We start from the raw sequence: 12,833 nt of genomic DNA, 5'->3' as shown, positions 1-12,833 counted from the left end.
GGTACTCTAGATGAACCTTCCCTGAACTCTAAACTCTTGATGAATCTGATAGAATTTGTGAATGATTTCTTAATCAATAACAGTGAGTATCAGATGTTTCAAGTCACCAGGACTCTCTGTTGTAATTAGAATTTGAAATGAACCACCTTCTTCTTAACATAAAAAAAAAAAAAAAAGAACTTCAACTTTATTTTGTGGCTTAGATATTCTGCATATTTTAGTGTTTGAAAACTTTTTTTTAATTAACACTTGAAAATATTCTATTTGCCTAATTTATAAATATTGAATATTGTTGAATGAATACTATAAAATAAATAAATATTCTATAATATTACAAAATATTATACAATTCAATTTATATATACAATTATATTTTAAAACACAATTCATAAAGAAATACAATCACAATACAATTTAATACAATGTAATATGATAATCTCTGTATCTTCAACACTGCCAAAACTAACAAAAAAGACAAAAAGAGAAGTGTTACAGAGAGAATTTCAGTTGTGATTTGCTTGTATGTGTGTTTGTGTCAGGGTTAGGGGCTAGGTTAGTTAATCATTATTTAAAACTTCAGTTCTATGAGAGTGAATAAGGTGAATGCATCATTGTCTAATTAGAACAACAATCCATTGTGTAAGTGTAACAGCTCTCATCATGAGGCAATTCACACTCTCACTCCAGACTCAAGTCTGACTATAGCCATGACAGGTACTTACTTAAAGCATATCGGGTCTCCCCTTAGTTTTATTGGTGTTTGGCCAGTTGTCAAGCTTACCACACGCTCTACTTTGGGTAACCCCAAACCCCTTTTAAATTCCAATGTAGTAGATCATTAAACACCAACTAACTCCACCTATATTAATATTGAGCAAAACACATGGAATAACACTTTTATTCTCCTTTAACAGTCAGAAGCACAGCATGCTGGGAACTAGAAATCTGCTGTAATTTATTCTGTGAATGTGTATATATATGTGTGTACATACAGTCACAATTATATAGGAACATCCTGTATGTGCAATATGTGTGCACAATAAAGGGATAAAACTTTATGAATATGCAGTGCTATTTTTTGTTGTAATTTCTAAATATTTGTATATGTTTTGATGTATAGCCATACATGGTCAATGCATATGTTGCTGTAAAATGAAAAATATGAGCACTAGTTTCCCAAATATGGAAATGTATTATGTAATATATCACATGATTTTGCAGTTTATTCCCATTTTTCTTCAGTAAGGGTCTACATACGCACACACTTTTGTGCATGTCTGATTTATTCGGCAGAACTACTCATCCTAAGCAGGATAGCCCTTTGATAAACTTTATACATATGTAAGAATAAAGAGATTACATCCTGTAAATACAGGGTGAGCTGCGATAAACTCGGGAGTTGTTTTTTAAATTCATTCTGACAAGCTTTCATCTGATGGCCTTACTTTTCAGGATTATGTCCAATTGCTATAGATGTTATCTCTATGGAAACAAAACCATATTTGGTGTAGTATTGATTATAGTTGAAAACAGAAACAGAGCACCCAGGCAATAACTCTGAAGTTCATGTTTATGTTCATAAAGCTTGCGCTAAAGGGATCAAGACATGCGCAGGGAGAAACAACATAGCTGGAATTATATGTAACCAGATCTTCTCTGATCATCCAGATCTCAAATAAATCCCAATATTCTCCACTTCCAAGGCTTTGGAGACGTGATTGAATGTTTTTTTGAGTTAAAATCAAAGAACACTGAAGTTTGAGCCAGATTACATCAAAGCAAGCTAGTGAACATTAGCTCGATGATGTGTTTCAACTGATTGTGACAGATTCCTGAGATTTTTTTTTCATTAAGAAGGTGTCTTATGAAGACATTAAGCCTGTTTGACAAAGTCACACTATCCTTTGTTGCCTCCAACACCCTCTTTGTGGACCGGCCTTGTGGGGTTCAAAGGGTCACCTTCCCCAGTTTAAATTAAGGAGTATCCTTAGTTCTTCTTCAGGGCTTCCCGCTGTGTCCTATCTTCAGAGGTAATACCGGGGGATCAGCTCAAAGATTTCTGCAGCTTGTTAGATCACACTGATGAAGAAAGCAGGAGCTGGAGGTTGCATTGTTTGGTCTGATTAAGAGCTTCTCGATTCTAGGGGAGCCCTGAGCCTGCCTCTCAGCTCACAGCTTTTCCCTTTTCTCTCATCTGACACATTGTTGCAGGATAAAGTGAAGAGTTTTTTTAACGGCGGCTCATGTGTAAACAATAGGATGTGCAGAGATTAGACTTTACTTTTGCTTTTACTTTATTCCAAGTAGAATGACACAAGTAGCTGCAGCTGATGACTGTAATCCTTGAATGCTTTTCACCCAGATTTAAAGATTTTTAGTATTAATCAGTAACAGTATTCTGAGGTCAGAGACTTTTGTATTAAAACACTTAACTGGTTGCTAAACTTGCTGCATAGTTGTTCATGCAACACACTCTCATGGCAATCCGCAATTATTTTACATAATAGTGCATTGGCGGCTAATTCATATGAATGATTATAATCTCATTAATACATTTTTGTGTGATCTGCTCATACCTCAATGACGATTACATTTAGGGGTGGACCTTTAACAAATTTTTTTTGTAGAGTTGCATTTTCTTATGTAATACACTATTTTACACCACGTGAATTTGGTTGAAGGTTTTGGTATGTTTGGATTTTGAGATTTCAGTAACGATTTGAGAGATAAAAAGGACCTACACTCCAAACAGAGATAAAGGGACCAGGTGCTACCTGGAGTGCAGCATCAGGGTTTCACTCTATATCTAAATAATAATGATCATTTATTTATTTTTGTCTAATTTCTAAATACATAAATTACACTTTACCAAGTTTAATTAATTAATTAATCATTATATTATTATACTACATACAACATAACTGTATTATAATTACTTTTATTTAAAATCATCTTTTAAGTTTATTGACATTTAGAATAAATATATATTTAATATATTGTTTTATTTTACCCTTGGTTTGGTCTGCTTTGTTTTGTGCTTTAAAATAAATATTCATTTATTTAAATGTTTTATTCTTGACTAGATGTGCTTTAAATAATTTTTATATATATATAAAAACTATACATGTACATTTGATCTATCACATACAGTACCATACATCTACCATGTATGAACAAGCAAGAAAAACAAATAAACACTCAGTATGTGTGTTAGGCCTTGACTGTTGGTTCACTCTCCCCGGAGATTTCCCGCAGTTTTGGGTGTCCACATCTGTGCCTGATTAGCACAACAAAGGAAGCACAGCACCTCTCGCATTAATGAGAGCTCCTCCAAGCCAGGGCTGAGGTCGTCAGCACAATACACCCAGCAAATTACCACCCGCTTCTGGAGAAGATGCATTCACATCGATGGCAGCTCCTGTTCTACAGTTTACCAAACTGACATTACATTTGAAAACCCTCTTGGATAAACCTTAACCCTAAGAAATTCCTTTCTAAATCATAATACTACTTTCTCCCACAGTCCTCTTTTATGGGAAACACAAGCTAAAGGAACGAGAAAGACTAGTGATGTCAGCACCATTGTGTTCAGTATGGATTCAGCTGCTTAGGGAAGAGCAAACATGGATGACATTTGAGCTGCACAAACAGAGTTCTCCTTCATCTGTTTGTCTTTGGATTAAATATTAGAAATTAAGATAAATTTTAGATCATAGATGATTGACTGATCTCTTTTTAATAGGTTATTAGCTGGTAGATTTCGAGCCAGGGCTGCAATAGACTGCAGCAGATGACATATTAACATCGCACTGGTTCAGAAAAACCCTTCTTATTATTATTACAGAAAATAAGTTCTGTGGCAATTTTTATTCTTACACATTTGCTTCATCATGATAATATTTACAAGTGAACACAACTTTTATGATTTTTGAAGCATACAGTAAATAGTAAATAGAATCGCCAGAAGTATGTTATAAACAAACTAAGCCATGGTCTCATGACTTCAACATCACTACCATTAAGCTACTGACGATTAACTTAGACTTTATTTAAAAAAAACTAATAATAATAATTCCTGACAGTTTGAAGGACAATAGATAGTATGGCATAGAGCAATTAAAAACATAATAAGGCTGTAACAGCGGACTAGCGAGTAGATTAGTTTTCCTGTTTGGTGTGATGGCACTTCATGCCCCTGACAATCTCTGTAGTACCATTAAGACACTTGTTAGCAAAAAGTGCTAGTGTATTTTACGTCACAAAAGAAGACATTCAAATATCTTGAGCTTGTGTTTACCAAATAACTTATTTTAGACACTTAACCAAAAACCCATTCTAAAAAAAACTTTTGGAAAGAAGGAAGCAAAAGTTATGAAATGTTAAATTCTTTCAGAATTTTGGTGTACAAAAATATGCTATTCTGCAATACTCTTATACTACAGTCTTTATTTGTCTACAACTACAAGCATACAGAAAGTACTTTTAAATGCACTCATTAAGCAGGATACTTCCCATACCTCTTTTCCCTTAAATGGCAATTAAATGCCGTTAGCAATATCTAGATCACAGGTCCAGTTCTCATGGACTTCATGGACCATTAACATAGTATGGAGTGAGTGTATATTTAGAATCTGATATATGAATGGGCTCCATATCTTTTCAGTTCCCTAACTAATGTAACACATGATAACTTAGACAAACAAACAAAAACTGATGTTTACTAACCACATTGTATTATTTTATAGCTATTACTGCCATATAGACATTACTTTGAAACACTCATCTATGAAAATAAACAAAATTCTTCCTGATTTCATACTTGAAAAATTGATCTCCTGTGAAGCTATTTTAAAAAAATTGACAAAAGAACTATACAAATGGATTTGAATTGAGCTGAACATGACACACGGTTAGTAAAAAATCATGCACAGGTGCCGAGTGCTGAAAGGCAATTAAAAACATGGCCTAATGTCACAAAAAGGTGTTAATGCTCTCCAACAGCAAAATGATGATTCACAACCTATCCACGTAAATGGTCAATTAATGCCATTAGTTGCTAGTGTTTATTGCCCTGCCTCAATGTTTTGGGGCCTCCCCGGAGTCTCCTGCTCCTCTCCTGCTAGTGAAATGGGAAACAGCAAGGGCACTTTTGCTGATCTGCCAAACATGCACTGTGTGGTCTGAGATAGAGGGAGAGAAATGCCTGACTTTACGGCCCTCAGTAATCGCCAGACTTTAAATTGAACAATTAGGCGCTGGCTATATTGTCGCTCAGTTTATGGGTCTACCCTGGCTGTATTAGATCATACAATATGGCTCCAGTTACTCCTCCCAGCCTCCTGTCCCCTCTGGTAACGGAACGTAGAGATGCCCCTGAGACAAAAGGAGAGGAAATTACAGGTATATGCAGCTAAGTAGCTTAGTGTACCATGACAAGCTAAGCTTGGTTAATGAGACATATCAGTGCCCTGCGGCTGGAAAGATGGGACTTCTCATTAGGAGCCGGGCTGATGTCTTTCTGGACATTATGGAGAACAGGTTAAAGGGACAGCTTCCTGAGAGTGACACTGATCTCAAATGGGATCAATCGGGGCAGATGGAAATGAGGCACATGATTATTCATAGATAATTTGTTTAATGAAATCAAATTTCAGAAAATTTATAAAGGTGTTCTTAAAGGAGTATTTTTTTCCTTGTTGAGACAAGTCAAAAAACCAATGACTAGTTAAAAAATTTGTTTTACTTTATTTTTATTTTTTTTTTATGAACAAGAGGTAAGCCACACAGCTCAGGCCCCAGAATGACAGAAGGTGAGAGTGTATGTGATGTGTTGTTGACAGATCCGACATGGCCACAGCTGTGGACCAACCCCAGGGTCTCCTGAAAGGTGTCTGCAGTCGGATGTAGAGCCTCTCCGTCATGCTGAAAACGATGACCCCCCTGGCAGTACCGTGACCTCTATGGAAAAATATGTGTTTTGCAGAAGACAAATGTGAGCCAAATTCACCATAGAGGACCATATTTATCTTTGCTATGTGAGTAAAATGAACAGCATCGGGTTAGGGTTTATACTGGGTGAATGAGTAATATCACCTAAAAGGTTAGTTCACCCAAAAATTACCATGTAAATAATATACCCTAAGTGCTAAGAATATTCTTAAACAGGCTTAATAACAATTAAACTAAAATATAATATAGTTTAAACTTACATTAAATGCAATTGGCTGAACTCCATGTAATTTTATAATTTTTTGTTGTCTTAATTCTGTAGTTTTTGAAATACGGTTAAAGTGTGATGTCATAATTGCAATAATTAATTGTAAACTACCTATTTCTACTGAAACATGTACAACAAAGTATTATTAAACACATTGTTTTAAATTGTATATTAAAATAAAACTTTTAAATTGACTTTAATGCAAAGTGCACTTTTTGAAACTGTATACTTAAGTGTGTTAAAAACATTTAAGTGCATTTTTATTTCATTAATATTATATTATCTGCAGTTACAGTTTTTAAAATAATAGTCAAGTCAAGTCTGCTTTATTGTAAATTCTTCCACTTGTACAGCACATACATACACAGAACTGAAATTGTGTTACTCTCAGACCCTTGGTGCATACAAATAACACTAACAGTACAGCATAAAAATACAGATAAATAAAGATTAAATATAAAATACAACTATACAAATAAGGGCATGTAAAAAAAAAAAAAAGTAAATTAAAAATAAATTACAGTTAAATAAAGCAGCACATGGCAGATAGAGTGCAAACCAGTGAAGTAAACAAACAGTGCAGATAAAATGATTGCAGTGCAAAAGAGCTTATTCAGACTGATTTAGCTTAGAGAGCAGTTCTTTACTTAAACTGAAGAGGTAGTTGAATAAGGTAGCAAGCAAACCAATGCTGCACAAAGTGACTGGTGCAGGTCAGAGTTTGTTAGTGGGAGGGGGGGAGTGGAAGAACCTGGGGATGTGGGACCTGGGGGGGGGGCAAAAAGAGGGGAGGGGGATCAGAGTTCAGTGCTTCAGCTTCAGCTTCCTGACAGCCTGATGAATGAAGCTGTCCTTCAGAAGCTGCGTGACAGGTGAGTGGGATCACCTGTGATGAAGAGGGCTTTACTGGTGAGGCGGGTTCCGTAAATGTCCAGGAGGGAGGGGAGAGAAACACCAATGATCTTTTCTATGCAGGCATTAGCATGACATTAATGTTGTCTGAGGCACCAAGGTGAGGGAGGGGGAGGGCTTTGTAAGCTCCACTCTGTGTGGTGCAAACAAAGTCCTGAGTGTTGTTACCACATGTTGGTGTATTTTTGTGGAATCCAATCTTTAATTCTGCATGGCTGAAATCCCCAACTAAGATGAGAAAAGCATCAGGATGGGCTGTCTGCTGCTCACTGTTGCGCTTGTACAGTTAATTTATGCTGCGTTTTCCACCGCAGGAACTTTACCCAGGAACTAGGGACCTTGGCCTGGTACTTGGTGTGTTTCTACCGCAGGAACCAGGAACTAAATAAAGTTTAAAAAATGCCCCTCAGAAAGTCCCTGCTGGCGAGGTAGTACTTTTTCAAAGTTCCGGAACTTTAGGGGGCAGGACTTGGGCGCTAAACATGCTGATTGGTTGAGTTCACGCAGCATTGGTTGAGTTCAACCACCATTTATTCGGATAATTTTCAAAATATTATTGTTATTGTGTCATGAAATGTAATTTTAAAAGTATTTCAGGTGAGAATGTAGTTGTTTAAAACTCAAATCTAATTAAAAATGTGTTTCGCTGATCTCGAAAACGGTGAGCTCCACGAGATCAGCGGGAGCTCATTGCTTATGTATCCACCGAGAGCAGCCTCACCTCGGCTAGACCTTCTGATATGTGCCGCTGGCTTTGATGCCTCTTTAGAGGTTAAACATAAAATATAATTAATTTTGGGTAAATCTAACAGATTGTCTTTGGTCTGTATTCAATTTATCTATATGTTAAAAAGAAAATAAAAAAGTCAAATTTATTTATTTCGTTTCATTCTAATAGCTGTATATATACACATATCCCTGAACTAAGTACATTTCTGCAGCTGTTATTATGTTTAAATGAAAACGAAAGGAGGCAGTGGTATTTGATATCCTATTTCGTTTTATTGTAAATATACAGAGAGGAAAATTGCAGTAGCCAAGGCGAGCTGAATAATGTTATCAAGTATGCTGCTGTTTGCAGAATTACCGGATTTGGATGCAAGTCCAAAATCAGCATACTTTGTTTTGAGAAATGTGCGCAGACCTACGTCACCAGTCTATTTGCCTAATCTTCCCGGTACTTTACACCAGAGTAGAAATGCAGAAAGCAACAGGTCTGGGGGGAAAAAAGTTCCTGGGGAAAAAAAGTTCCTGGTACAAATGTTCCGGGTAATTTTGGTGGAAACGCGGCATTAGTGACTTGTTCCTGTTCCTGTTGCTGCTGTTGGAGCTGGGAGGGATGTATACAGCAACGAGTTTTATGGCTGTGTATTCCCTCGGTAGACAGAACGGCTGGCACTTAATAATCATAAACCATGCCAGGGGTGAGCATTGTTTGCAGACCGCAACAGCATTCATCACGCATCATTGATGTAAATGCAAAGCCCACTGCCGCAAGATTTACCTTATAACGTTATGTTTCCCATGTCAAATACACCGTGGGGAAAAGCATAGGTTGTGCAGCTGCTGTGTTTAACATGGAAAATCTCAGCTTCCTAACTATTGTCTGGATGATGTGTTAATGCACCCATGTGATGACAAAACATAAACAAAAAGATGGTTGGAAAAGGAAATGGAAGAATGGCTGAGGTATCAAGTAAGTGTTAAATCGTTCATTTTTTACACTCACAGATGTACAATGCCGTGAGATTTGAGACTCAAATTAAATGATTAAGTAAGTAATTAAAAAACAGACTAAACAAACTGTGAAGTCTCAATGTTATACAGGATATGGACACATGCTGTAAAAGGATAGTTTTCACCCAAAATGAAAATCATTTACTCACCTGCAGGTCATTATAAATCTGTATGGCTTTCTTTTTTTCTGTGGAACACAAAGACGATATTTTGAAATATGTTTTAACTGTGTTTGTCCATGAAAGTCAATGTGGTCCAAAATTACACCTGACACCCTTGATTGTAATTTTCTGGACAAAAAAAAGATAAACTGAGTGAACATTGCTAATCTAATGAGTGCGTCTGAGTCCGAATCCTCTGGTAGTGATTGCCGGCCAGGTAGGGGCTCTTTCAGCCCAAACAGACCTTGAAGGCAGCTGATTGAATTCCCACTTCCTCTCTGTGTTTCCCTCTCAGCAGTGTGGACAGCAGGAGTATATCCTGCACGGCACTTAATTTGCTCTGCTACTCTTTCAACACTCAATGTGCTTTTTGTTCCTCCTTACACACTTTGACACACACACACACACACACACACACACACACACTTTGACACACACACAGACAGACAAGAGGGACACAGGAACTTGTGTCCTAAGTCTAAATGAAACAAAACAATTGCAATGTTCAACACAGAATGCATTACTGCTTAATAAAAAGCATGTAAAACATAATGCTTTATATATATATATATATATATATATTAGTGGTGGGCATAGATTAATTTTCTTTTAATATAGATTAATCTCACTGTGATCTTGAAATTAATCTAGATTAAGCATTCAGAATATGTGTGTTAGCAAAAAATAAAATTGACAAACAGTAAGTCTTTGAGAAGGGGGTTATCAAGCTAGGTGGTGCATTAGAAAAGTGGCTCATCTCCTGTTTCCAAAATGCATCACAAACTGCTTGAAAAAGCTGTAAACTAATTCCACATTGCACAAGACCCAGCTCCCAACCCAACTTTGAGAATAGATTAACAGTGATATTTTTTTTATCGCCCGATAAGAGTCTTGCGTTAACGCAGCACGTTAATGCCGATAACAGCCCACCACTAATATAAAATAATATATATATATATATATATATATATATATATATATATAGCGCTTAAAACAAAATACATTGCGTCAAAGCAACTAAACCACATTCATTAGGAAAACAATGTGCCAATAATGCAAAATTATAGTTAAAGGCAGTTCATCATTGAATTCAGTGATGTCATCTCTGTTCAGTTAAATAGTGTCTGTGCATTTATTTGCAATCAAGTCAACGATATCACTGTAGATGAAGTGACCCCAAGCAAGCCAGAGGCGACAGCGGCAAGGAACCAAAACTCCATCGGTGACAGAATGGAGAAAAAAAAAACCTTGGGAGAAACCAGGCTCAGTTGGGGAGCCAGTTCTCCTCTGACCAGACGAAACCAGCAGTTCAATTCCAGGCTGCAGCAAAGTCAGATTGTGCAGAAGAATCATCTGTTTCCTGTGGTCTTGTCCTGGTGGTCCTCTGAGACAAGGTCTTTACAGGGGATCTGTCTTTTTGCAATGAAGCTGTCATATGACTTCAGCAGGTGGATGTTGCTTGTTTAATATATGGTGCCCAGTTACCATCATCTGATTTATTTTTGTGTCAAATTGTCTTTATTTGGTAGTCAAATAATTATAATTAATTTGGCAATTATATAATTGGTCAAGAAAGTGTAAAACTGTGGATAATATCCCTCTCTGATAATTCAGCCTATAGGAAATAGAAGGTCATATCAGATACAGTGCATTATGGGATACAGTGTTTCATTAGCTCAGGTTGTATATTGCACGTCATTTCAAAAATAAACAAAATCAATTTGGGATTGTGACAAACGAAATATTTATAATGTGGTCAAAGTGCTGATCTACGATCATTTCTAAATATTTCTCCAGCAATCCTTAAATAATACCTGATTGCTCATTGACTGGAAAATCTAGAGGGCTGGTGATTCCACAATTTTTACAATGCAGAACATGGTAGAACACCTCATATGGCCAGTTATTTTTCACTAGATCAATAACCTCTATTTACACTTACACTTATCAAAATCAAGCAAAATCTTGTTTACAACTTAATGTTAGTCTGTAGTTGGCTGACCCAAAAAAGTGTTGTATAGACATGTATCTATTAACATTTCGGTCTAGACCCCTTGGTCCATGCTACATAGACTCAGAGGCACCATAAGCATCCACTTAAATTTATTGGACTCCCCTTAAAACCACAAACTCAGTGTTGAGCTGCTGGTTGTCTGAGGCCCCTCTCTCAAAACCCATGCAGTGAAAGTCCTGTCTAAAACAAATCAGACGTGGGCTGTGGCGATATCAGCAGTCGCAGTCCAACAGTGTCAGATCCAGCTGATCCTTTACAATGGACTCTTGTCACCGACCCTCTACCCTGGGATTCGGATGGAGTGTTGGGATATGAAGGCAGGGTTGGAGCTGTTCATCCAGGCAGAGAGCAGCCCTTGGGGATTACCTAGAGGCCGACAGACAGACGAGCTGACTGCAGCGCCACGCCGCCGTCCACTTCTGAGGAAATAACCCCCTGCTAAGTGCTGCCTGACAAACTAGAGAGACTGGTGATAAAGTAATTGGCAAACTTGGAGACTAATCTCACTGTTGAACATTTACAGACTGATCTAGAGCTCTGATAAATAGAACCGAGACTGCTTACCTGCTTTTCTTAATGTTGCAACTTAAAGACTTACGTTGATGTTCTGACAAGAACTGACTGAGAACTGTTGATTATTTTGAGATAGCTGTTGTTTGGATGAAGTAATTATTATAGTCAATAAATTTGTCATTCAAGGAATGGTCATTATTTACGTATATATTTTCACAATATATATATATATATATATATATATATATATATAGTAACAATAACAACCATGTAAAATAGTAATAATAAATATAATTAAAAATTACGTAATAAAATGAATATACCCTACTTGTACAACATTATTATCTGAACCATATGATAACTTTGATGAACCAAAAATCACTTTATAATAAATATATATATATATATATATATATATATATATATATATATATATATATATATATATATATATATATATATATACATATATGAACACCCTATTGGTTTTAAAATGAATGAACTGTTGATTTTAATAATCAAAAGCTTATTACAACACTAATCATGCCAAAATCTTTACAAATTTCACACATAAAGACCTGAGGACTGACATGGCTTGTACACAATGATGAATAAGACAGATGTTTTAACATCATCATGACAAACACCTAGTCAGTGGACATCCAGTAATCATACTGAATGAATGAGTCAGTCTGTGTAGCTTTTTCATCCAGGATATTTCACAACGGAACTAGACTGCAGGATTAGAGGTGTGTGAAAAGTTCTTCTGAGAAAGCAAACCTCATTTTCATGCTGACTAAGAAAACAAACACAGAATCGGAAGGGAAAGTGAGAATTGTAAACATACCATTCTCGCCTTTTCCGGAATTGTCTTAATTGCACATGAAAATTACATGTGTTCAGCAGAGATTATAGCCTAGCAGTGGCCTCACATATTTAGAAAATGAATTTGAAATAAGTTTCAAAATACATGATATTCTAAAACCACATCAAAAAGTATTGCTTTTTTGGAAAATACAGTAACTATAATTTCAATGAATAAAACTGGACAAAAAAAAAGGTACCAGTAAATTAAATTACTTATAAATAAAAAAGAATAAATTACAGCTGAACAAACCCTAACCCAATTTGAATTTGACATGTAAAACATCCAGCTTGAAAAATGTATTTAATTGAATTGCTATTTTAATATTTTTTAATATTTAAGAATAACGTGGAAGGAAGGGCTTAAACCATATACAGGGACCAGGATATTAAGCAACCATCTAAAATACCCCTG

This window comes from Carassius gibelio, chromosome A21 (assembly GCF_023724105.1).
Source record: "Carassius gibelio isolate Cgi1373 ecotype wild population from Czech Republic chromosome A21, carGib1.2-hapl.c, whole genome shotgun sequence".
NCBI classification, from domain to species: Eukaryota; Metazoa; Chordata; class Actinopteri; order Cypriniformes; family Cyprinidae; genus Carassius; species Carassius gibelio.
Note: the sequence above shows the minus strand (reverse complement) of the source record.